This window comes from Microcaecilia unicolor, chromosome 1 (genome assembly GCF_901765095.1).
Source record: "Microcaecilia unicolor chromosome 1, aMicUni1.1, whole genome shotgun sequence".
NCBI lineage: Eukaryota > Metazoa > Chordata > Amphibia > Gymnophiona > Siphonopidae > Microcaecilia > Microcaecilia unicolor.
In genome coordinates, this window is record NC_044031.1 from 282,848,656 (window position 1) to 282,873,874 (window position 25,219).

General features: G+C 43.7%; 1 long non-coding RNA gene across 1 annotated transcript; it reads right to left on the bottom strand.

Annotated features, from left to right (window-relative positions):
* Positions 1-7,539: 7,539 nt before the first annotated feature.
* Positions 7,540-18,110, bottom strand: LOC115460747. The gene is made up of 3 exons (XR_003940549.1): positions 18,023-18,110; positions 15,767-15,768; positions 7,540-7,551 (listed from the first exon to the last, which is right to left on the bottom strand). It is a non-coding gene; the product is annotated as an uncharacterized LOC115460747 (long non-coding RNA).
* Positions 18,111-25,219: the final 7,109 nt, after the last annotated feature.

The following is a 25,219-nucleotide window of genomic DNA, read 5'->3' on the forward strand; positions in this document are numbered from 1 at the left end:
TTGTACACTCCCTGCTATGTGGTGTCAGGGTTATTCAGCAGTCTCTTTCGTCCCCACCCCTCCCCTGCCCCAGATCTGGCATCTCCCTCTCTCTCAATCCTCATCCCAATCTGTCTTGTCTTTACTTCTAGAGGTTACCCGCAGCGCTTCAAACATGCTGCCTGTAGCTGGTCCCAGAGCCTTATATTTATTTCCAGACTTTATATATTGCGAGTCAAAGCAGTTTACGTTATAAAAGTAATAATAGATGCCCCAGTGAATCTCCATTTGTATATTTATTTATTTATTTATTACATTTATACCCCGCGCTTTCCCACTCAAAGCAGGTTCAATGTGGCTTACATAGTAACATATGCTGTTACATAGATATAGTAGATAATAATGTGGGGAGGGGGGGGATATTTTATCTACATGTTCCATGGTAACTAGTCAGGCTATCAGTACGTGACAGATAAGATTGTATTCATATATAAAATATAGCAATTTATAACTATCTTGGTAGAGTACTACAGAAGCTCATCCACAGCCTAGAAGGATATGCAGTGACTAACAGCTGGCTGGCACTGTAATCTAAACTGATTTAAGGCACATACAGAGAAACATAGAAACAGATAAGGGCGGTCTGGCCCATCCAGTCTGCCCATCCTCAGTAACCACTAACTCCTCCTTTTCCTAAGTGATCCCACGTGTCTGTCCCATGTCTTCTTAAACTCTGACACAGTCTTTGTCTCCACGACCATCATTGGGAGGCCATTCCACGCTTCCACCACCCTTTCTGTGAAAGATTATTTCCTTACATTTGTCCTAAGCCTATTACAACTTAACTTCATCTTATGCCCTCTCATTCCAGAGGTTTCTTTCATTTGACAAAGGCTCACCTCCTGTACATTGACGCCACTGAGTTATTTAAAAGTCTCTATCATATCTCCTCTCTCCGGTCTCTCTTCCAGCATATACATGTTGAGGTTCAAGAACCTGTCACTATATGTTTTAAGACACTACAACATTTGGAGGTATGCAAACCATGGGACCATATTACTTATTTCCACTAGTGTTAATATGAAGCAAAATACAAAATCCCTCCCCATGAAATGTGAATGAACATGATTTACATTGCAAGTCACAAGTGTGGTATATTTTATTTAATATATTCTAATAGAACAATATCTGATAAAAGCAGAACTTCTAGATTTTATATTGAAAGAAGTTCAGCGCTGCTTCTCTGGAGGTTCATATTTTATCCAGTCTTCAAAACCACTACTGTAGCCCAGTAACAATGCCAAGTCAAGCACCTTCAAGCTCCACACTCTGGTCAGGTAGGAAACCCAACACAGTCTGATTTAAATGGCATAGTTTGTACTTCTGTTCAAAGAACTTGGGATTCATGTGTAGGGCATCCACAACTTCACCCAGTGGTGTGTTAAGAGCCCCACCAGGAATCCTTCTATATTCTTTAACTTTCCATAGCTCCCAGATATCCACCACCACTGTCTTGAGAGACTTCAAATCTTTTACTTGATCATATGAAATATTTTTGCACAGGAACAGTGCAGAAAGCTCAGAAGAGGCTATTTCTTGATTCTCAAGTGCTGAGACACTGTTTCCTCTCCCCTCACCATTGTCTCTGTGCACAACACCAAGAGCATCCTGGCCATCTGAATGCCACAGAAACTCAGCCTCACCATCTTGTGCTATCTTGAACCAGCCTCCTCTTTGACGCATCTTGTCCCCTCTCATGCAACTTCCTGTTTTTGGAGGAGTGGGACATGTTAGATGGAAGGCTCTGGATCTAACTACAGACAGCATGTGTGAATGACTGCTGGAAAATTACAAGGTAGACCTGGGGGGGGGGGGGGGGGTTGAAATAGAAGGTCAGATACCAGAGAGAGAAAAAGGAATATTAGATAATGAGAGAAAAAGAAGGAAGGAAGGAAGGAAGAAAAAAGAGAGGGAAAGATGCTGGGCTGCAAGCCTGCAGGGAGAGGAGAATGGAAGGAGAGACACTGGACTATAGGTGGGGGGAGGGGAGCAGAGGAGGTGAGATGCTGTAAAGAGTGGAGGAGAGAGACAAATAGAGATGCTGGACAATGAATGGGAGGAAGAAAGAAGGAGAGATGCTGGAACATAGGGATGGGAGGAGCAGAAGGAAAGAGAGGACAGAAATGCAGGAGGTGAAGGAGAATGGACAGGGAGATGTCAGGCTCCAAGGGTTAGAGGGGACAGAGAGAGGGATGACATGATGACATTAATTTTTCTAGTGTTGCAGTATATGTTGCTTGTCTTTTTGAGGCTCCCAGTTCAATTTTTATCTTCATATATCTAAATTGTGATCACTTGTTCTGCATTTGGTGAGGGTCTGTGTTCTGCATGTAACTGAGGTGCAGTATTTTGTTTGCATGTAGTTTATGTATAGAAATCTGTAACAGTCCCACTTCTTGTTTTACCTCTTGTAGGTATATTGGTGTAATATTTGTAAAGCTGCTTATTCAAAGGTAGGGTTCTTGTTGTTTGAATTATATGAGTAGTGCATCTGGTATATGACATGTTTGCTACATGTATATTGAGTTAGAACTTTTTTTTCAGGTTTGGAAATATATCGTAATGCGTCTAGTGGTGGAGAGATTTCTGTTGCTATTGCTCAAAAAGCATGAGAATCAGAATATTTTTTGTACGTTGGCGTTCCAAGAAAAATGTCCTAATTCTAATCTTTACCTGTTGTTGGGGGGGGGGGGGGGGGGGAGATAGGATTTTTGTAGATGCAGAGAGCATGTTTACAATTACTACTACTACTTAACATTTCTAGAGCGCTACAAGGGTTACACAGCGCTGTACAGATTAAGAAAAGGACAGTCCCTGCTCCAAGGAGCTTACAATCTAATGGGCGAAATGTGAAGTAGGGGCAGGCCAGATTTCCTGAATAGAGGTATGGTGGTTAGGTGCCGACATAATATATTGTCTCAGATCAAAAGTCCATGAGGGTCATATATGCAGCGTGTCACATATGCAAGCACAGTCCATCTGGTATGTTCTGACTGAAAAGAAATTTGAGAACCACTTCCCTAGAGCCTCAGCAGTATTTAGAAAAAAAACCCCAAAAAACATGCAGATCACTTGTGTGGTTACCATATGGCTCCAGAAAAAGGAGGACGGATTGAGCCAGCCGGGTTTTACTTTCATTGCTTTCAATGGAAGTAATTGAGCCAGCCGGGTTTTACTTCCATTGCTTTCAATGAAAAGCAATGGAAGTAAAACCCGTCTGGCTCAATCCGTCCTCCTTTTTCTGGAGCCATATGGTAACCCACAGTCTACCTACACTGACATCCCCAGGGATTAGACCGGGGGTGGGGGGGGGGGGGGGGGGAGGTCAGGGCTGCTTGCAATATCTCCCAGAGGCCTTTGGTGAACTCTCTGGATAGGTCCTGAATCTTCAGTTAGGCTAACTTTCAGGCTAGGCTCTGAACAGCACAATGTAATGCTGATGGCCTCCTCCCCCCAGACTATTTTACAATCCCTGGTGGTCTAATGGCGTAGTCTGGGCAGGAGCAATGCCCCAGTGATGCCAATCATTTTGAAAGCTGAGCCAGAATGAGCAGGAATAATTAGGGTTCCTCCTGCCATAGCTAAACCCTTAGACAGTGGTTCTCAACCCAGTCCTTGAAGCACACCCAGCCAGTCAGGTTTTCAGGATACCCAAAATGCATATACATGAAAGAGATTTACGTACTAAGGGAGGCAGTGCATGTGGACTGTGAACATTTGCAGGGAGACCTTGGGAAACTGGAAGACCTGGGCATTCAAATCACTTTAATAGCTCCAAGTAAATGATTAATGTGATTAGTATTCATGCTGATCTTGATGTTCTGGAAAACAAAAACTGTTCGGTTGTGCAACCCTGTAGTTGAAACATATGTGTTAATTTATTATCTATCTGTTTTGAAATTAAATAGAAAATTACTTAACACGCATTGGTCAATGGTAAAATAAAACATCAGTTACCCCCCTGTTTACTAAGCCAAGCTAGCGGCTGCTGTGTGGCAATGCCAACACAGCCCATTCAAAGTGAATAGACTGTGTCTGCTTTGGCACACAGCAGCTGCTAGTGCGGCCTAGTAAACTAGAACCAAGACTAATTGCTGCTACATAACTACTACTACTACCGTGTTTCCCCAAAAATAAGACACTGTCTTATATTAATTTTTGCCTCCATAATGCGCTAGGTCTTATTTTCAGGGGCTGTCTTATTTTTCGGGGAAACATCGGGGTTGGCCCGCCCGCCCTCCCTCCATCGCTCCCGGAACTAACCTTAAACGTCTCCTTTCACCTTTGCAGCAAGCAGCAGCAGGGCAGGCCACTCCTTCCTTCCATGTCCCGCCCTCGCCTGACGTAATGTCCGCGAGGGCGGGACACGGAAGGAAGGAGAGGTCTGCCCTGCTGCTGCTTGCTGCAAAGGTGAAAGGAGGCGTTTAAGGTTAGTTCCGGGAGCGACGAAGGGTGGGTGGAGGGGGGCCCGGTGACCTCGGGTGGGGGGGGGGGCGGCCTTGTCCGGCTCTCGGCAGCCCTGCTTTCAAACAAAAATTTGCTAGGTCTTACTTTCGGGGGATGCCTTATATCTACCAATTCAGGAAAACCTCTACTAGGTCTTATTTTGGGGGGATGTCTTACTTTCGGGGAAACAGGGTACTATTTAGCATTTCTATAGCGCTACAAGGCATATGCAGCGCTGCACAAACATAGAAGAAAGACAGTCCCTGCTCAAAGAGCTTACAATCTAATAGACAAAAAATAAAGTAAGCAAATCAAATCAATTAATGTTACTGTTATATGCATAAAAATGATACTTGACACTTTGTACTAATTACTTTTTTTGTTAAAGAGTGCCCTCAAGCAAAAATCACTTATTTTAGGCAATACATTTCTTTGCCAAGTGGTATAGCACTTCTTTCGTCGGGCTTCTCTGAATTTTCTGTATGTGCTATTGCCTATCTCAATAGTGCTCCTATTCCAAATAAATAAATAAATCAAAACGTGAACGTATCTCTGAAATGTGTTTTACGACTTGTCGCTTCACTCTCCTCAGATCGTTATATTTGACCGATTGACTGGCTTCCCCTAGAAACGCTCGACACCATGGGTGCTCCTTTTGTTTGTGGATTGCAGTGGTGTATTATAAAAATGCACTTGATATTTTTCATTACTACTATGAAAGATATGAGAGAAGCTCAGAGATTTTGTATACATCTGTTTGTTACTGTTGCTATTATATCTGTATCTGTTGCCTCTGCCACTGCTCACTTTGTGATTGCCTTTATTTATTTATTTAATACACTAATATCCCACATCTCCCACCAATTGCAGGCTCAATGTGGCTTACACATATCTGTAGAAAAGGCTACAGTGCATTTAGTACATTTTTACAATTTAAAAGTAAGATATTAACAACATTTGAAACAAACAATATGTGAAAGATAATAATATAATTAGTGTCCATTAAATCTTTGATTAGACTAGAAGTTAATTTGGATTATGTTGAGCCTGGAGAATAAGCCTTTTTAAACAGTACAGTTTTCTGAATTTTAAGTAGGTCTGGGTACATTTGACTGATTTGGGTAGAGCATTCCACAATTGCGTGCCTATAAATGTGAAGTTGGAAGCATAAATGGTTTTGTACTTGAGGCCATTACAGTCTGGGTAATGTAGATTCAAGTAGGATCGTGAGAGATTGGATCTATTTCTAGTAAATAGTTAGTTCATATTAAACCATTTGGAGTTTGCTGAGTTCTTAAATGAGTGGAAAAAGTAAAAGTCTGAGAAAACTGCTTATTCGGCCTCCTGGCATATGCCAGTCCCAGCCCTGGTCCCGCCTAAAATACAAATCTTGGTTATGTACCTGGGAATACCACATTCAGATACATAGTAGGCACCTACCTAATAGGACACTTAAACCCCCAAGGGCACACTGGCAGAGCACCACAGACTAGCACTAGCTGCAGAAATGTGAGTTAAATCTACACCATCTCTGACTCAGGAGCTATATTTCCAGTTTTAAATGACTTAAGCCTTCAGGACCTTAATGCACCTTCCTGCAACAGGGAGTAATAGCTAATCCCTTTGTTTAAATGGGATTTTCATGGATATATGTTAATTTTAGTGCACTTTTTACTATGTTTAAATGCACAATTTATGAGCTGAAATCATGATTAAAGTTTAACTCACAGAGAGATGCGCTAACCTTAGTGCACCTTATTATGAGCCTGAACTATGCACAAGGGGGAAATGCTTAGTACCTGTAACTGATCCTAGAAACTGCAGCACACATACAGATTGTCTGCAGCTATTGGAGTCTTGTGCCAAAGGAAGGGGGGAAAACCAAGGAAGAAAGTGTGGGACAACAGACCTCCAAGGGGACTATATCTTCATGAAGGTGGTAAAAAATCTTAATAAGCAACCAAGTAAATAAAGTTAATATTTTTTAGAATATGTAACCACATTTGAAAAACATGATTTTTATACATTTTTGGGGAGGCATTCAAATAATTTTTCAAACCACCGTTTCTGCTGCTGGAGTCTGCCGAGAGAGAGCATGCTTCTACGATGTCCTTGCTGATCAGTAGGCTGAAATGATCTTTGCTGAAAACACTAGCAAGTAAAATCTACAAACAATGGGTGTGCTGTTGTCAAACCTGAAGGCTCATTTTCCCACAGTGACATTTAACACCAAAGGGATTCTTTAAAGCACACACCCACACCTACACACTGCTCCAGGCTGCCAGACATTTGTCAGTGATTTGAATTTTTATTCAATTATTGTTATTGATTTTGTTTGTTTGCTGGATCCTTTAGTTTGCCAATGGTTTAAAAACTGTCAATCTGCTAAGGCCAAACTGAATTAGTTTAAGCCATATTGGGTTGCTCCAGCATGCCACAGATTTCAATTGTCCGCACCTTAGTGATCAAGGAAACCCCTCCAAGAAGGCAGATACCCTGGGAAATGGCTCTGCATGCCAGTAGATATATGGCCTTATTTTGCTTCTTTTTGTACCACCGTGGCTGCGCAGTCACCCACAGTTCTCTTTCCAGGGACAGAATACTCTATTGAGCCTTTCACTGATACTTGACAATCTTGAATTCACTCCAATCAAAGTTTGGTCAACTGTTGGTTGTAATTCCAGTTCAAAATTCTTTATTGTTCCAATTCAGCAAACAGCAATAACTTTTTACAATGCTCAGCAAACACACTACAAGGGACATTTTCGATATGAGGTCTAAATCTGATTTTGGACGTTTTCCCCCGGATACTCTATAGCGCGCGTAGAGACCTGAGCTGAAATCCAAGTGTATTCTATAACAAAGTGCATAACTTAATTGGCTTAGCAAGCTAATCAGAGTTGATAACAGCACTTAACAAGCACTAATTGGCAATACTTAGAATTCACATGCACAACTCGCTAAGCACATTCTGTAATGCAGTGCGGCTAACTTCTAATGCGGACAGATGTGAAGCATTTGTTTACACTTTCAAACAACAACAAAACCAGGGGACACAAGATGAAGCTAGAATATTGTAACATAGAGTTAAGGAAATAAAAAAGAATATTAAAAAAAACTTACCTGGGGGCTCCGGGGTGAGGGTACGTTGTGGCAGTCTGGCCAGGGCGCTGCAGGGGCAGAGGAGATGCTGCGGGAGGCAGCGTTGCGTTTTTGGGTGGCCCGGGGACGATTGGGCATGTCCCCGGGGAAAAGAGGGAAATGGGGCCTGGAGAGTGGGTGATCAGGACCGGAGCGCTGGAGGAGCGTGGCGGGAGGTGATGCCGTGGTTTTGCTGGGTCCGGGGACGCGTCGGGGTTCCTTTTTGTTTTCGGACCGGGTCGCTACAGCGTTCGGGGGGTCGCGCTGTGGGTGCTGCTGCCGCCGAGTTTTGCTGGCTCCCGGGACGAGTTGGCACGTCCCTGGGAGCGAAGAGAGGCTGTCAGGGGGAGAAGGAAAGCAGCACAGGTGGTAAAAGGGCCGGTCTCGCTTTCCTGCCAGAAACAGCCGAGCAGCAAGTAAAGCAGTTGCCGCATGGCCATTTCGGGGGGGGGGGGGGGGGGGGGGGAGGCCTTACCGCCACCCATCGAGGTGGCGGTAAGGGCTCCCGTGCTAACCTGCCGGTAACCAGGCAGCATGCTGCACTGCCTGATTACCTCCGGGTATTATCCGGTGCTACAAATTTTCGTAGCGCCAGAAATGACGGCGCGGTAGGGGTGGGAAGTACCGCTGGGCTGCTGCACTAGCCCGGTGGTACTTCCTAAATAGCGAGCAGTAAGCCCGCGTTGGGCTTACCGCCGCTTAGTAAAAGGAGCCCTCAGTGGGAGGTTAAGGGCCCTACTCAGTAATGGTGGATTATTATTACCTCTTAATGATACCTTCTGTTCTAATGTTATCCTGATGTAGAGGTACTCACAACCTCAGGAGCCCCATAGCCTCCCAAGGTCATTCTGGAACCATTCTTTTGTCTTCATCAATAACTGGCTTGGAAGCATAGGAGCCAGATCTGTGGATCCAGTGCGTGCTGAACACCAACTCCTTCATTATGTCCATGGAAGGCTTATTTGTATTGTGTCTGGCACCCCCAATCATTTTGAAATGTTCGCACCTATGCTAAGAAGATATGCCCAAAGGGTTAATATCCAACACCAGATGATCCTCCTGTCTTCTCTTTTTATCATCTGGAAAAGTCACAGGAACACTGTTTTCTCTGGAGTCTCTGTGTTGTGTTAACTGCAGGCATGTCCCATATGCTGGCAGAAACAGGTAATTTCTCTCTAACATAAACATATCTCCTTATCAGCTGTAACCCTAAGATATTACACTGTGCAGCCTTTCTTCATAACACCAGATTAGTGCTGAAATTCTTTTTGAGAGGATTAAAACTCTATTTCTTGGTGTAACCTCCCTATATTCCCCCCCCCCCCCCCCCCCCAATTGAATCTTGTATTCACACAAGATCTTGCTTGTTGGACAGTTAACACTTATGAAGTATCTGCGTATAATGTGCAATTGTCCTCCGCCTTGAACTTGATGATTAAGCGGATTACAAATGTCAGATTTAAATTAAATTACATTAAATTATGTGATTATATTTTACATCAGTACACAATGAGAGATGGTAAATAAAAAATATTTAATTATTATTTAGAGGAACACATCAATTTTTCTGTTGTGGTAGCTATTCACAACAGGCCCAATATTCAGCATTGCCTGAGAAGATACTGTTTAGTGACAGTGGTGCTAAAAGTAATACAGAAGACTTGAGGTAGTTATTATCAGAGATGGGCACCCAGAAAGCTTGTGTTTTCTGTGTGTGTTTGGAAACAGTAGTATACTATTATAAGTAGTATAGTATGCCAAACTTTGTATTGTTATTAGAATATTTTTACTGCTGTAATTGCCTATTGCTCATGTTTGATCTATTCTTACTGTACACTGCCTTTGAGTGAATTCCTTCAAAAAAAGCGGTAAATAGATCCTAATAAATAAATAAAATGAATGTCCTAAGAGCGTGCACTATGCACATATAGGGATAGATTCAGTAAATGGCTTTTAAAAATTGGCACTCAACACTATTCTATAATATAGCATTGGGCACCAGGACTTGCGCCTGCTGAAACCAGGTGTAATTACCAGTGCCCAATCTGGGCGTACATCAGCGGTATTCTATAACATTGTATACAAATTGTAGGAATGCCCCTGATCCGCCCATGCAGGTCCCATGACCATGCCCCCTTTTGGATTGGGCACAATGGGATTTGGGTGCACATTGTTATAGAACAGTGCATAGCAAGATGTGCCAGTCAGCACTCAGTTATTGGCACTAATTGGCTTGTTAGCCAATTTAGTTGGGCGCACATCTTGGATTGGCACCATATATAGGATTCGGGGGGGGGGGGGGGTAGTGTCCACTCTTCTTAAAGAGTGGGCACTATCCCCCAGGTTCTATAAATGGCGTGCAAATTTATGCATGCAAAATTGCACGCTATTCTTAGATGTGCACATAAATAAACTGACTAATGATACAATTAGTGTCAATAATTGGATACTAAAAATCAATTATTGGTATTAATTGGCAATAATTTGAATTTACGTGCACATCTTGCTAAGCACTATTTTATAAAGATCCGTGTGCAAACCTTATAATGAGCAATTCCAAAGGGGGCATGGCCATGGGAGAGGCATAGGCTAGTCAGGGGTTTTCACTAAAGATACTCACAGTATTACTGAATACCGGGAATCCACGTGCTAGGATTTACACCAGGTTTCAGTTGGTGTAAATCCTTGTTCCCAAAGCCTGGATTAGAAATCATCTCTAAGTGCTATTCTATAAATGGTGCGCATCTTGGAGTGCAGTTTATAGAAAGCGCTCGTTCAGATTTTTTTTGGTGTCTAAATTTGGGTTCCATTTACTGAATAGAAACATAGAAACATGATGGCAGATAAAGGTCATATGACCAATCTAGTCTGCCCATCCTCTATAACCCCTAATTCTACCTGTTCCTAAGCGATCCCACATGCTTATCCCATGCATTTTTAAATTCTGGAACAGTCCTCAACTCCACAACCTCCATCGGGAGGCCATTCCACGCCTCCACCACCCTTTCTGTGAAATAGTACTTCCTTAGATTACTCCTAAGCCTATTCCCTCTTAAGTTTGTCATTTGCCCCCTCATTCTAGAACTCTCCTTCATTTGAAAAAGGCTCTCTTCCTGTACATAAATGCCCTTGAGATATTTAAACCTCTCTATCATGTCTCCTCTCTCCTTCCTCTCTTCCAGCGTATACATGTTGAGGTTCATAAGCGTGTCCCTATAATATTTGCGTTCAAGACCACTTACTAATTTTGCAGCCACCCTCTGGACCGACTCCATCCTGTTTATATCTTTCTATAGGTGCAGTCTCCAGAACTGCACGCAGTACTCCAAATGGGGCCTCACTAGAGACTTATACAACGGCACTAATACCTCCTTTTTCCTGCTGTTCATGCCTCTGTTTATGCACCCAAGCATCCTTCTGGCTTGGACCATCGCTTTTTCTACCTGTTTGGAAGCTTTAAGGTAATCAGACACAATCACCCCCAAGTCCCGCTTGTCCTTTGTACACTGAAGCACTTCACCCCCTATACTGTACCGTTCCCTCAGATTCTTGCGACCCAAGTGCATGACCCTGCATTTTATGGGATTAAACCTTAGTTGCCAAATATTGGTCCAGTCCTCCAGCTTTGCTAGGTCCTTCCTCATATCATTCACACCCTCCAGGGTGTCCACCCTGTTGCAGAGTTTAGTATCATCCGCAAAGAGACAAACCTTGCCAGACAGCCCTTCCGCAATATTGACCACAAAAACGTTAAAAAGAGCTGGCCCTAGGACTGATCCCTGCGGTACTCCACTGATGACCTCCTTTTCTTCAGAGCAAGCTCCATTTACCACTACCCTATGTCTCCTACCATTCAACCAATTTTTAACCTAATCAGTTACTCTAGGTCCCATACCGAGGGCACTCAATTTATCAGTCGCCTGTGCGGAACCGTGTCAAAGGCTTTGCTGAAATCCAAGTATACGACATCAAGCGCCCCTCCTACATCCAACTGTTTGGTCACCCAGTCAAAGAAGACAGTCAGATTCGTCTGACACGACCTGCCACTAGTGAAACCATGGTGCCTCGGGTCCTGCATTCCATTTAGGTCAAGAAATGTCACAATCCTCTTCTTTAGAAGCATTTCCATTAGCTTACTCACCACCGAGGTCAGACTGACAGGTCTGTAATTCCCAACCTCCTCCTTACTTCCACTCTTATAACGTGCGAAGGCTAGCATCCTTACCCTTATCTTTTTGGCTACTACATTCGAGTACCAGAGAGGCCTTCTTTTCCTCTTACTTTAATGTAATTTTCTAACATAAAGGTTAGTTGCCTTTAATATAGCTTCTTTCAGTCTTCTCCATTGCTGTTCTACATCCTTCAACTGTTCCCATCCTGCTAACTATTCTTTGAGAAATTCCTCCATCTCAGCAAAGTTAGTTCCTTTGAAATCCAGGACCTTCAACCTCGAATGAGCCCTCTCTTCTGTTTTAACATTGAACCATATCATATGATGATCACTAGATGCCAAATGGTCTGCCATCTTGACGTCAGAAACGTACTCTCTATTTGTAAGCAACAGGTCCAGAATAGCTCCATCCCACGTTGGTTCCGTTACCCACTGCTGGAACAATTCTTCCTGTAGGGAATTTAAAATCTCTTTTCTTCTAGACGACCCCGTAGCCGGGACACCCCAATCAACATCCGGCATATTGAAGTCACCTATCAGTAGTAGTACTTCCCTTTTCCTAGCTATCTTGTGGATGTCTTCAATTAAGTCCCTGTCCATTTCCTCTGACTATGAGGGTGGTCTGTATATCACTCCGATATAGTTAGATTTTCCTTTCCCTCTTTCCAGTTTAACCCACAGCGCTTCTTCCATACCCCACATGTCCTGCAGTTCTGTCACTTGGATATCATTCTTAGCATACAGTATATGTCACACCTCCACCCTTTTTTCCTACTCTGTCCTTCCTGAATAGATTATAGCCAGGTATAGCAACATCCCAGTCATGGTTTTCCGTGAACCACGTCTCTGTGACCGCCACTAAATCCAAGTCTGCTTCCATCATTGTAGCCTCAGGATCTAGAAGTTTGTTTCTCATACTATGGGATTTTACTCTTTTTATTCTCTTCTATAGAGGCATTAGATGTCCTACCTTCCTTGGGGTTAATTATGGCTTTGTGGCCTTTTATACCCATCGCTATCAATTTTAGTTTAAAGCCCTATTTAGTACTTTAGCCAGCCTGTTGCTGAAGAATCTAGTCCTACGTGCAATAACATTCACTCTTTAAGGAGAGCAGACACTATGGGGTAAATTCAAGAAAGGTCACCCAAAGATAGGCAACAAACATTTGGGTGCTACGTGCCAATTCTATAATAGCAATTCTGCAAGGGACTACCATTATAGAATACTATCATAAGTCCATAGTGGCATGCCTAACTTTAGGTGCAAACACTTACACCAACTCAATGACTGGTGTATGTACTTGCACCCAACTTTAACAGTTAGGAGCACAACTACATGTCCTATATAATAATTCTCACCTCCAATGTTCTGTCTTGCTGCCTGGGACCGTGGCTCCTTCCGAGTTGGTCTGCTAGGCTCCATAGATCAGGCTGACATCACCGTAGCCATTATGATGTCAACTTCAGAACCCGGGGAAAAAAAACAACAAACCATGCCTCACAGCTGATCCATGTCCACAGGAGGGTTGCTGGACATAGGTGGCTGCAGGGGGTCACTGGACATGGGTGGCTGGAGAGGGGGCAGGGGAGAGAGGAGGGTTGCTGGACATAGGTGGCTGCAGGGGGTCGCTGGACATGGGTGGCTGGAGAGGGGGCAGGGGAGAGAGGAGGGTTGCTGGACATGGGTGGCAGGAGGGGGGGCAGGGGATAGAGGAGGTTCGCTGGACATGGGTGGCTGCAGTGGGTGCAGGGGGAGAGGAGGGTCACTGGACATGGATGACTGCAGGGGAGCCAAAGAAAACCTTGCTAGTGCCCATTTCATTTGTGTCAGAAACGGGCCTTTTTTACTAGTATTCTATAAAATGTGTCTGCAAGCTCTGGGCACGTCCATGACTGACCTATGCCCCTCCCCAGCGCATGCCTATTACATAAAACAAGGTGATTTTCATTACCCCATTACATCTTACATTTTCTTCAGTTGAGGAACACATCACCATTTCTCTTTCATGATGTTTCTCTTACTCTTCCACTTATTTGGATATTAGCTTTTATCCATATGAGGGAATAATAAGACGTCCATCTGAGAACCAAAGCATCATGGGGCATTAATCCCCAATTACATACCAATAGGGTTCTCCAACATTACATGTGTTTGCTGGGCCAACACAGCTAATGAAAGTGAAACTAAAAGCTACAATGGCTGACTTAAGGAGCTATTATAAATTTCTGCTAAACCAAAAGCATTTATTTCGAGCACTCTAGTTACCATATAAACTACTATGCAAGATTGGCCTATTAGTCAGTCTGGATACATAGGGGTGCTAAAGATAAAGGCATTGCTGATTTCCTCTGTTTCCTGCTGGTTGAATTTGCCAAAGGAATTTTGTTAGTGCAGCACAACTTTAAACATATGTCATGCAACAACTTTCACACGTATCTCAAAAGCCAGCCAAAGTTGTTGAGGGATATCTGTTGTTCTGATAAGTGCGCTTGGGCTCAGACTCGTTTAAATTCAAATCAAGAAGATTTTGAAAAGTAGATTGTACTATGAGTGAGTCACTGTTTGATGTGTGTTTATTAACTAAAAGCTATTTACACATTTGCTGCAATTAAATATTTCTTTTGCAAAGGTAGCAACCAATTTTAGTTTTTGTCCTCTTTTTTTGTCTCTGCAAATATGGTAACCCTAACGTCAGCTCTACTCTCAAAATGACTGCCATGATCTCTCGTGGCAGTCTTGCGAGATTGCTACTAGAGGTCATGGCAGCCATTTTGAGAGAAGAGCTATCATGGGCAGGAATAACTGGGGATCATTCCTGCCCTCACTACACCCCTAGATCATCAGGGATTTTAAGATAGGCCTAAGAGGGACACTTACAGGTGGGCAGGGGGGAGAGACAATTCCTTTTCAGAGGGGAGGAGGAGTGAGAGAGACAAATAGGACAAAGCACACATTTTCAGCTTCTACCGAAAACACATGGTCAGTTTCAGCCAAAGCTGAAACTAAAACCAGGCAAAAAAAAGGATTTTGCCCCTCCGAAGGGACACCACCTTGTAGTGGTGGAGGGGCTTCTGTGTTTCAATGACTCAGAGGGCTGTGCTGCAGGGTTACCCATATCAGACAGGCCTCTGAGGAGAAACCAGACAAAGAGTGTCCCAAACTAGGAGAGTGGTAAGATGGCGACCTGAAGTTCGAATGCCCAACGGCCCAGCTGCCCTCTGAAGTTTCGTATTCTTTACGTAAATTTCCTCTCTGCAATTGCAGTTACTTTAACTGAAAGGAAGGGGACAACCGGTGGTCAGCCGCCGATGGCCAGCGTTTTGTCCCCTGAGCAGCAAGTGCGGGACCGCTGCGCGAAGAACTGCCCACAGATGAAAGGGTTGGCGAGTCCTTTAATTAGCGCCGGCGAAGGAGCTTCAATGCTCTTGGACCTGGAAAATATAACTCCATCGCTCCCGAATTATTCAACCAGCATGTCCAAAGGAGTGGAGGAGTGAGTTAGAGGCATATGCTGAAACGGAGGACGTTTACAGCAGAACCCGAATCGGCGGAACCACTCCTAAACACCTATGAGAAATCAACTTGGAGTTTTTGGCTCCCGTGGAGGATACATTGAATACCATCTGGAAGGTGCTTCGGGACCTAACGGTGGCAGTAAATAATTTTGTTTCATATATAATTTTATTACCGTTACATGGACAATTTAACTGAACCCTTTGAGAGTGAAAAATTGATATAACAAATGATTCTACACGACCAGAAACTTTGAATAATAAAATGAATATTATTATAGATGATTAATATCGAGATTATTGTTTTTCCCAGAGTTCCGGGTATGACTCCTAAAGTTTTCCTCAGAAATATTTCCTCAATTATTACTTTAAAAGGAGTGAAGCCTGTGAAAACTGGGATTACTTTAATCAGTGGGATTTGAATTAGAGACTTACGTATATGCATTGTTAAATAACTTCTGGTTTTTAAAAGAGAGAGAATGTAATCAGATGTATTATTTCTAACTAATATTGGACAATAAGTAAGTTTTCAATGAAATGATTTGACTATACACCATATTGGCCTTGAAACAACCAGATGATCAATGTGGAATAATGAATTAGACGAGTAATATCTGGGGATAATCAGGTTAATACCACTTTTTTTCTGTTTACTGTTTAATTGATCGCCTTGCCTTGTTTCACTCTCCCTATTTAGTGGTCTAAGGAAAAGAATAGAATTACCTGACTGAAATAATTCCTTTATATTACTTTCTCGGTATTTCTGACAGGTTGTTTTATCCTTGTAAAAATTTAAATGGTTATAAATAAAAAATTTAAAAAAAAAGGATTTTGGGCCAGTTTCAGCACTATAACTGACACCAAAATTGAAATTTGGTCAGCCTCTATTTCCAAGAGATTGATCTGTATTAAGCCACATTGCACAAAGGCAGCGACCTGATAGGGGAAAGGGAAATGGGACTTGATATATTGCCTTTCTGAGGTTTTTGCAACTACATTCAAAGCCATTTACATATATTCAGGTACTTATTTTGTACCTGGGGCAATGGAGGGTTAAGTGACTTGCCCAGAGTCACAAGGAGCTGCAGTGGGAATTGAACTCACTTTCCCAGAATCAAAGTCCACTGTACTAACCATTAGGCTATGCCTCTACTCTATAAAAATTGGGAAATTACACCCCACCAACATCTTTAGGTTCTTTTAGTGTTGGCAAAGCTATTCTAGGACATATACGTGCCCAAAAGTATTTAGTCAGTATCTGATCTATCTTAGGATAGAAAGCATTGGAAGCTATCATGGGAAGCATGCTCAGTGAATAATTAACTTGGTGGGGGGTGGGGGGAGGGCAGCTATTATTATCTTAATCACATCTAGGATCCCCCATCAGCTAAGCTGTAAAGGGGACCATAGCTGTGTCACATCTTCAATAATATTGGTCATATTGATCTGCATAAGTTGTTGCACATAATTGAACCCCAAGTATTTAAGTCACAATGTGGATGATCAAAATTCATGATCTCCAATATCTGACTGTGCAGTTTGATCATTCATGGGCAATATTTCTGATTTATACCAGTTGATTTTGCAAGCAGCAAAAAGAGAAAACTACGGCCTCTTTTACAAAACTGCGCTACTGATTCTCGGTGCGGCAAATGAGAGGAATCCCATTCAATTCCTATGGGCTTTCTCTCATTTGCCGCGTGGGAATCACTAGTGCAGCTTTGTAAAAGAATCCCCTAGTTAATAACCTCACTAAAGGCAGATAGTGAGTCTACTAGATGAGTAAGAAAAAGCAGCAGATCATCTGCTTGTGCAAGAACCTTATCCATACAGTGCCAAAATGCATCTTGTGGCTTCAGATTGTCTTACTGCTAAGAGAAAGGGCTCAAAAGCAAGACTAAATGTGACCCTTTCTGGGAAATAGTGATTAAAGTGATGGATCTACTGATATTTCCTGTCATGGGACCATAAGCAGCCTGCAAATGTTAAACGTTTGAACTGTAATTATTTTTCACATAAAAAGAAGAGGTTTGGACTATTGTATTATACATTGTTTGCTGTAACAAAATTCATTAAAACTTTTTTTGTTGTTTCTGGTGACTTTAGTCACCTTTCCCCAGAGATGGTCACAAATGATAATGGGGATAACGGGCATCCCCTATGCGTACCCCTGATAGAATGGAATTAGTTTGAATGCTTGAAGTGGGCATTGCATATAGAATCTTCATCCAACTAAGGATTGCCCTAACCCAAACCAATATAGCAGTGGCGTTCCTAGGCTGGCTGACACCCGGGGTGGATCGCCAATGCGCCCCTCCCCTGGGTGCAGTGCGGCCCCCCCCCCGGTGAAATTACACCCCTGGGTGCATTTTTAATTGCTGGGGGGGGGGGGGGGGGGCCGTGCACCTGTCGGCTCCGAGTCCGCTCGTTCCCTGCTGCTCCCTCTGCCCCGGAATAGGAAGTAACCTGTTCCGCGCAGAGGGAGCAGCAGGGAGGGAACGAGCGGACTGGGCCAACAGGCGCGCGGCACCCCCCCAGCGGCGTGCACCCGGGGCGGACTGCCCCCACCGCCCCCCCCTTGGTACGCCATTGCAATATAGTACTCTGAAGAGGTAGGGCCATTTCATTCTTTCAAACGCCTTTTCAGCATCTAAAGATACAGCATTCGCTGGCTCTCATCTAACAGCAGTAGCAGCCAGCAGATTATTAAACACTAGTAAGGAAGGCCTGTTTCAAATCGCAAAGAAACGGGCGCTAGCAAGGCTCCCCTCCGTCCCTTTGTGTCTCCGTGTGTCTCCGGCCCCCCTGCAGCCTCCGTGCGAATGTGTGACCCTGGCCCTTTTGACACGGCCCCCGTGTGCTCCGCCCTCGACGTCATCGCGTTTTGACGCGAGGGCGGAGCAGAGCTACAGTGCAGTACAACGTTGGAGCTGAGAATGTGGGCGGGGCCCACAGACTGTGATATTTTGTGGCTTCAGAGTAGAGAGTTGCACGGGGACAGAAATCTTACCCATCCCCGCCCGTCCCTGCTGGAATCTTACCCGTCCCCACCCATCCCCACTGGAATCTTACCCATCCCCACCCATCCCCGCAAAGATTTAAACCATCCCAACCCGTCCCCACCCGTCCCCGCAAGAATTTAACCCATCCCCACCCATCCCCGTAAGAATTTAATAGTACATAAAAGAAAGTTCCAGTCAGCTCCCTCAGTCTCTTTCTAGATTTGAGCCACAGCACTGTAGGCAAGGAAGGAATGGAAGTTGGAACTTGGAACACTCTGGTGCGCACATGTAAGATTTGTCTCTGATTCACTGGCAGTGTGTGCTGAGAGGCCGCCACATGCACGCGCCAGTAGGTCAGGTGACATCTGATTCTCGTGCCTGTCTCAGAGCTGAGGTCTGTGCACCAGCCTGGGAGCAAAGAGGATTAATAGTAACATAGTAAGTGACAGCAAATAGACCTGAACGGTCCATCCACTCTGCCCAATAGTCACACTCATGATCAATTCATCATTAAATCAACGAGTGTGATATTATATACTTGATTATGGTCTTTCTTTCGTGTTTCTGGAACAAAAACCACAGAAGTCTATCTGGCCCCATCCTTATGTTCCAACTGCTGGAGTTGCCATCGAAGCCCACTCCAGCCTATTCATCTTCTCATTTGGAGGACACAGACCATAAAACTCTGTCCAGCACTGTCCTCATGTTCCAGCCACTGAAGTTGCTGTCTAAGCCCTTTCCAGCCCATCCAACACCAGATTGCCATGTATGAGACACAGAACATACAAGTCTGCCAGGTATCAGCTCTAGTTCATCACAGCCAGAGTCGCCATCTAAGCGTCACTTGACACATCCACACACATGCAGCCATTTAAGGTTAGGTTTTATATAACTTCCATTTTCTAATTAGAGATCCTCTGTGTTCATCCCACGCCTTTTTGAATTCCGTCATCATTTGTGACTCTACCACCTCCTTAATGGAAGACTTTCCACATTTATGCTGTTAAAGCAAGGAAGAAGAGGAGGAGGAGGAGGAGGAGACAGCACTCAAATAAATTGGTATTCGGTAGATGAGAGGCTGGTGCAGGTGCAGCTTACACTTCCACGAGAAGCCCACAGAACTGGTTCCATCCCCGTGGGAACCCCGCAGGAACTGCCTCCGTCCCCGCGGGAACCCCGCAGAACTGCTTCCATCCCCGCGGGAACCCCGCAGGAACTGCCTCCGTCCCCGCGGGAATCCCGCGGGTTCCGCGGGATTCCCGCGGGGACGGAAGCCGTGCAGCTCTCTACTTCAGAGCTTCGAACTTACGAACCTGGCTTCAGTGACGTCAGTGCAAATAGAACGTTGAGGGTGAGTTTTATATATATAGATTCTTGCATTATTGCCAATATATTTGCCAGCCATAAAGCCAACTTGATCCGGGTGAATGAGGCTGTTTCACCATTTTCAATAAGAATTAATTTGACGAAACAGATGATTCTATGGCATTGCCAAATTTTAGGTTTGTGTAAGATTTCAACCTTATCCTATCTGTTTAAATGAGCGAGGAACATCAGAAATTATGTAGTACATTCAACCTTTATTTCATCCTTATCCATATCAAGGGAACAGAGTGGAGGACATTCCCCATGCAATTCTTGCCTGCAATCTTATGCACGGTATACTTTATAATTTGCTGATGACAACCAATAAGACTTCAAGTACATTCTACTTATAAAATGCTTGAGTTTGTATATGTGATGTAGTGTCCTTGCCACCTTCTATGTTTTAGCACAACATAGGAAAATGCTTCACACTTACAAAGATGGGCATTGTGTAGCTGTTTACATTATTCTCTGGAAGATATTCTATACCATTTGGTCTCAATAACAAGAATGAATTATTTACTTTCCCACTGAAGAGATGTTCTCATATGAGTTGACTCGCTGAATATTGCTGATATGTTGTTGTGATTGGCTCCTGGAATTCTTCATTTTGACAGATTGCATCCAGTTAATCACAATCCCCCCCAATTCTATAAAGGGCGCCTTAAGTTGTGAATTCTAATTTGGCCACATGGCCAAATTGCATGCACAACTTAATTAACAAGTCAATCAGTGCCAATAACTGGTACTTAACCAATTAGTGGCACTAATTAGCTTTAATTAGAATTTATCCACACAACTTTCTAGGCGTATTCTATAACGTGGTGCCTGTACATTCTAATACGTGCAGCCAAAAAGGGGGCATGGCCATGGGTGTGGAATAGGCGGGTTGTGAGCATTTAAAAAAAAAAAAACTATGCACACTATTATGAAATACACCCAATCTGTGCCTAAGTTAGACGCAGGTATTTAGGCTTGGTTTTAGGTGGCCTAAATGGGTGCACCTAAATTTTAGTCACAAGAGTGGCACATGAGCATATTCTATAAACTACGCCTAGCTTTAGGCGTAGTTTATAGAATCACACTAAGCACATGGTTTTTTGGCGCCAATTTTTAAAGCGCCATTTATAGAATTTGGCCCAATGTTTAAATGTCAGCCATTTTGAATTTCTTTCAAGTTAGAGACCATATGAGGGTTGTTTTATAACAAGGCACCTAGGGTAAAGTTGATGCATGCTTGAGCACTATTTTATACAGAAATATAGGTGCCTATCCAGCTTATTTTCGAAAGAGATCGCCGGCCATCTTCCGACACAAATCGGGAGATGGCCGGCCATCTCCTGAACCTGGCCAAATCGGTATAAACGAAAGCCGATTTTGGCCGGCTTCAACTGCGTTCCGTCGCGGAGCCGGCCAAATTTCAAGGGGGCATTTCGCCAGGGTAGCGAAGGCGGGATGGGGGCGGGATGGGACGTGGTTTCAAGATGACCAGCTTCGCCTGATAATGGAAAAAACATGCCCGGCTCTGACGAGCATTTCGCCGGCTTCACATGGTCCATTTATTTTCAGGACCAAGTCTCAAAAAAGTGCCCCAATTGACCACTGGAGGGAATCGGGGATCACCTCCCCTTACTCCCCCAGTGGTCACCAACCCCCTCCTACCCAAAAAAACAAACAAACTTTTTTGCCAGCCTCTATGCCAGCCTGAAATGTCATACTCAGCTCCCTGACAGCAGTATGCAAGTCCCTGGAGCAGTTTTTAGTGGGTGCAGTGCACTTCAGGCAGGTGGACCCAGGCCCATCCCCCCCTACCTGTTACACATGGTGGTAAATGGGAGCCTTTTAACCTCCCCCCAAACCCACTGTACCCACATCTAGGTGCCCCCCTTCACCCATAAGGGCTATGGTAATGGTGTAGAGTTGTGAGGAGTGGGTTTTGGGGGGGATTTGGGGGCTCAGCACCCAAGGTAAGGGAGCTATGCACCTGGGAGCTATTTTATTTTTTTTTTTAATTTTTAGAAGTGCCCCCTAGGGTGCCCGGTTGGTGTCTTGGCATGTGAGGGGGACCAGTGCACTACAAATGCTGGCTCCTCCCACGACCAAATGCCTTGGATTTGGCCGGGTTTGAGATCACTGGCATTAGTTTCCATTATGGGCGAAAACCGATGCTGGCCATCTCAATCCTGGCCATCTTTGACATTTGGCCGGCCCCAACTGTATTATCGAAATGAAAGATGGCCGGCTATCTTTTTTGATAATACGGTTCGGGACTGCTTTGATTATGCCCCACTATGTGTCTTTTTAAAATACTAGTGTCTGTAGCAGAAATCATGCCTTGAATGCAGGCATGGAGATTTACACTTGCTTGAGAGCAAGTGTAAATGTTTACATGTAAAGTTTGCAAGGAAACACATTGATTAAAGTGTACTTATGAACTCAGATTGTGTTCCAACCAGGTTGCACCCCTGGCTATTCCTTACAGCAAATTATGTACCTTCTTGAGAAGGCACCAACATGTGAGCCAGCTGGTTTAACATAAAAGGTCTTTTATGCATATATGTGGCCAAATGTGTGTGAAAAAGACTTGATAAAATCATTCCTTATGTGCACAACGATAATGTTGAATTAGAATGTACTCTCTGGACAATGCTTTGAACCTGTAGCGTTTATATGGAATCATTTATATTGGTCTGCTCTTTATTTAAAGCATCTAAGCTACTTCTACCTCTATCACAAGCTAGTACGGTATAACAGAAGCAGAGATGAATGCTTGTGTTATGATACCTGGCAACAGCTCTTCTCAGTGTTGCAATTTGTTCCCTTCATATCTCAGATACTGGAAGGTGTCATAAATAATCAGGGCATTTTAAGTTTCTGTTCAGGTGGCAGAAGGAATGTGAGAATCTGCCACTCCCATTTAGAAGATTTAGCAGCATTTTTTCTAAGTCTCTGTTAGTTTTTTCATGCACAATATTAGTAGAAAAGGACCGCATTGCTCATTTGCCCCCGCTGTCACAGGTCATTCTTAATCTGTGCTCTGCCACTTTAATCAATGTGTGTCTATTCCATGCATGCTTGAACTCTGCTGCTGTTATGGGTCCCATAATCTCCACTGAAAAATTGTTCCAGGTGTCTACCATCTCCTCAGTGAAAAGGTTTTTTTTTCTCCCTCACATTCCTTCTGCATCTCCCCCCCTTTCGGTTTTCTCTGATAACTGTTTGTTGTTGAACTTTACTTTTGCTGGAAAATGCCTACTTTTTTGTCAGATATTTGTATATGGAAACATGAGAGTTGTTACCTGACAATTTTATTTCCTTTAGTCCCAAAGGATTAGTCCATACTTGTGGGTTGTGCCCATCTACCAGCAGGTGGAGATAGAGAGCAAATTAGAACTTTACCACATAAGGCTGCTGTGCACTAGGTTCCATTCAGTATTCAGATAGCCAAGCAGTACGAATTTAATGAAAAGAAGTAAAACACATTTTTATAAACTTTGAAGAACAAACGGCACTAACCTTATGCCTAAGAAGCAAGAAAATCTACAACTATCCTAATAAAACAGAAGATGAGAAGGGTGGGATCCTTGGAACTAAAGGAAAGAGGATTAGTCTTTACCTGTGGGATGTAGTGGCGTACCAAGGGGGTGGGGGGGTGGGGGCGGTCCGCCCCGGGTGCACGCCGCTGGTGGGGTGCCACGCGCCTGTTGGCCGAGTCCGCTCATTCCCTCCCTGCTGCTCCCTCTGCGCGGAACAGGCTACTTCCTGTTCCGGTGCAGAGGGAGCAGCAGGGAACGAGCGGACTCGGAGATGACAGGCGCGCGGCACCCCCCCCCAGCAGGTAAAAATGCACCCGGGGGGGAGTGTAATTTCGCCGGGGGGGGGGGGGGGGGCGCATCGGCGATCCGCCCCGGGTGTCAGCCAGCCTAGGAACGCCACTGGTGGGATGTATAAAAGCAGTCCTCAAGTTGGGAGGGAATGCAATAACCCTTCCACAAGAACTGAAGCTCCAAAGAAAGCTTCTGCCCTAACTGCCACATCTAGAAGATAATGCTTAGAAAATATATGAAATGTGGATTATGTGGCAGCCTTACACATTTCATCTACAGAAATAGTATGGGCTTCTGCAAAAGAAGCAGGTAGCGTCCTTGTAGAATGAGCTTTGAGATGGAAGGGAGTTCTTTTCCCTGCTAACAAATAGGTTGAAGAGAACATGTACCTTAACCAATTAGTTATAATCACTTTAGAAGCACACATCCCCTTTTTGGGTTCCAAGAGAAGAATGAAAAAATAAACTGAGAGCCTAAAATAAAAGAGACCTCTAAATAGCATGAAAGAACTCTTAGCATGAAGGAGATGCAAAGAGGAAAATTCTTATCCAGAATCCTCTTCAGAAAAGGAGTGTAAATACAGATTTTGATTAACATGACAAGCAGAAACCACCTTAGGTAAAAATGAAGGGACTGTATGGATAGAAACCACAGTTTCAGTAAAACACAGAAAGGGATCTCTACAAGATAAGGCTTGAAGCTCTGAGATTCTTCTGGCCGAAGATATAGCTATTAAGAAAACTGTTTTCAAAATAAGATCCTTAAGAGTAGCTTTGTGTAGAGGTTCAAAAAGGATTTTTTTAAAGGGTCTTAAGAACGAAATTAAAGTTCCATTCAGGACAGACCTGTCCAGATGGATGCCTAAGGTGATTGAACTCCCTCAAACAATGAACAACGTCTGAATGTGTGTCCAAAGAAGACTGTTGGATACAACCACAAAAACAAGCCAGAGCAGCTACCTGAACTTTGAGGGAATTGTTGTAGAAGAGCATCCAGACCCTCCACATTGGATCCTGAAGAAAGGCTAGAATTTGTGGCAGTGACACTTTAGATTAGATAAGGTCTTTTTCTGAACACCAAGATTCAAACGTTCTCTATACCCAAGCATATGTAGTAGAAGTAGATCTTTTTTACACTTGCAGAAGAGTAGCAATGGCTTCTTCCAAGTAACTTTTCTTTCTTAGGCATGACCTTTCAAAGGCTGTGCCATAAGACCAAACTGGAAGGGTTTGTCCATTAAAATTGGACCCTGAATCAGAAGACCTCAGTAATTGGGTAGAGACAATGGAGCATCAATCTTCAACCACATCAGATCTGTGTACCAAAGATATCTTGGATGACGAGCAATGCGAAAACGTTTTCTGCTTAACATTGGCCATAGTGGAAAAACACAATGGGTGATCTGTTGTTTGCTACTGTTGCAGAAGAGCATTCAGACCCTCCATATTGGGGTCCTTCCAATGGCTAAATAATCTGTGGACTTGAGCTTTCTTCCTGGATGCCATTACATCTATCCCCGGGACTCCCCAACGTGATGCAATCAGATGGAATGCTTTTGTCAATAACTGCCACTTTTCTAGATCCAGAGAAAGGTTTCTGAAAAAATCTGCTTGAGTATTCAGAGTTCCTGCAATAGGAGCTGCTTAAGTTAGAAGAATATGGACTTCAGCCCAGCAGAAAATAATCTCTGCTTCTGTGGCTAGATGAACACTCTT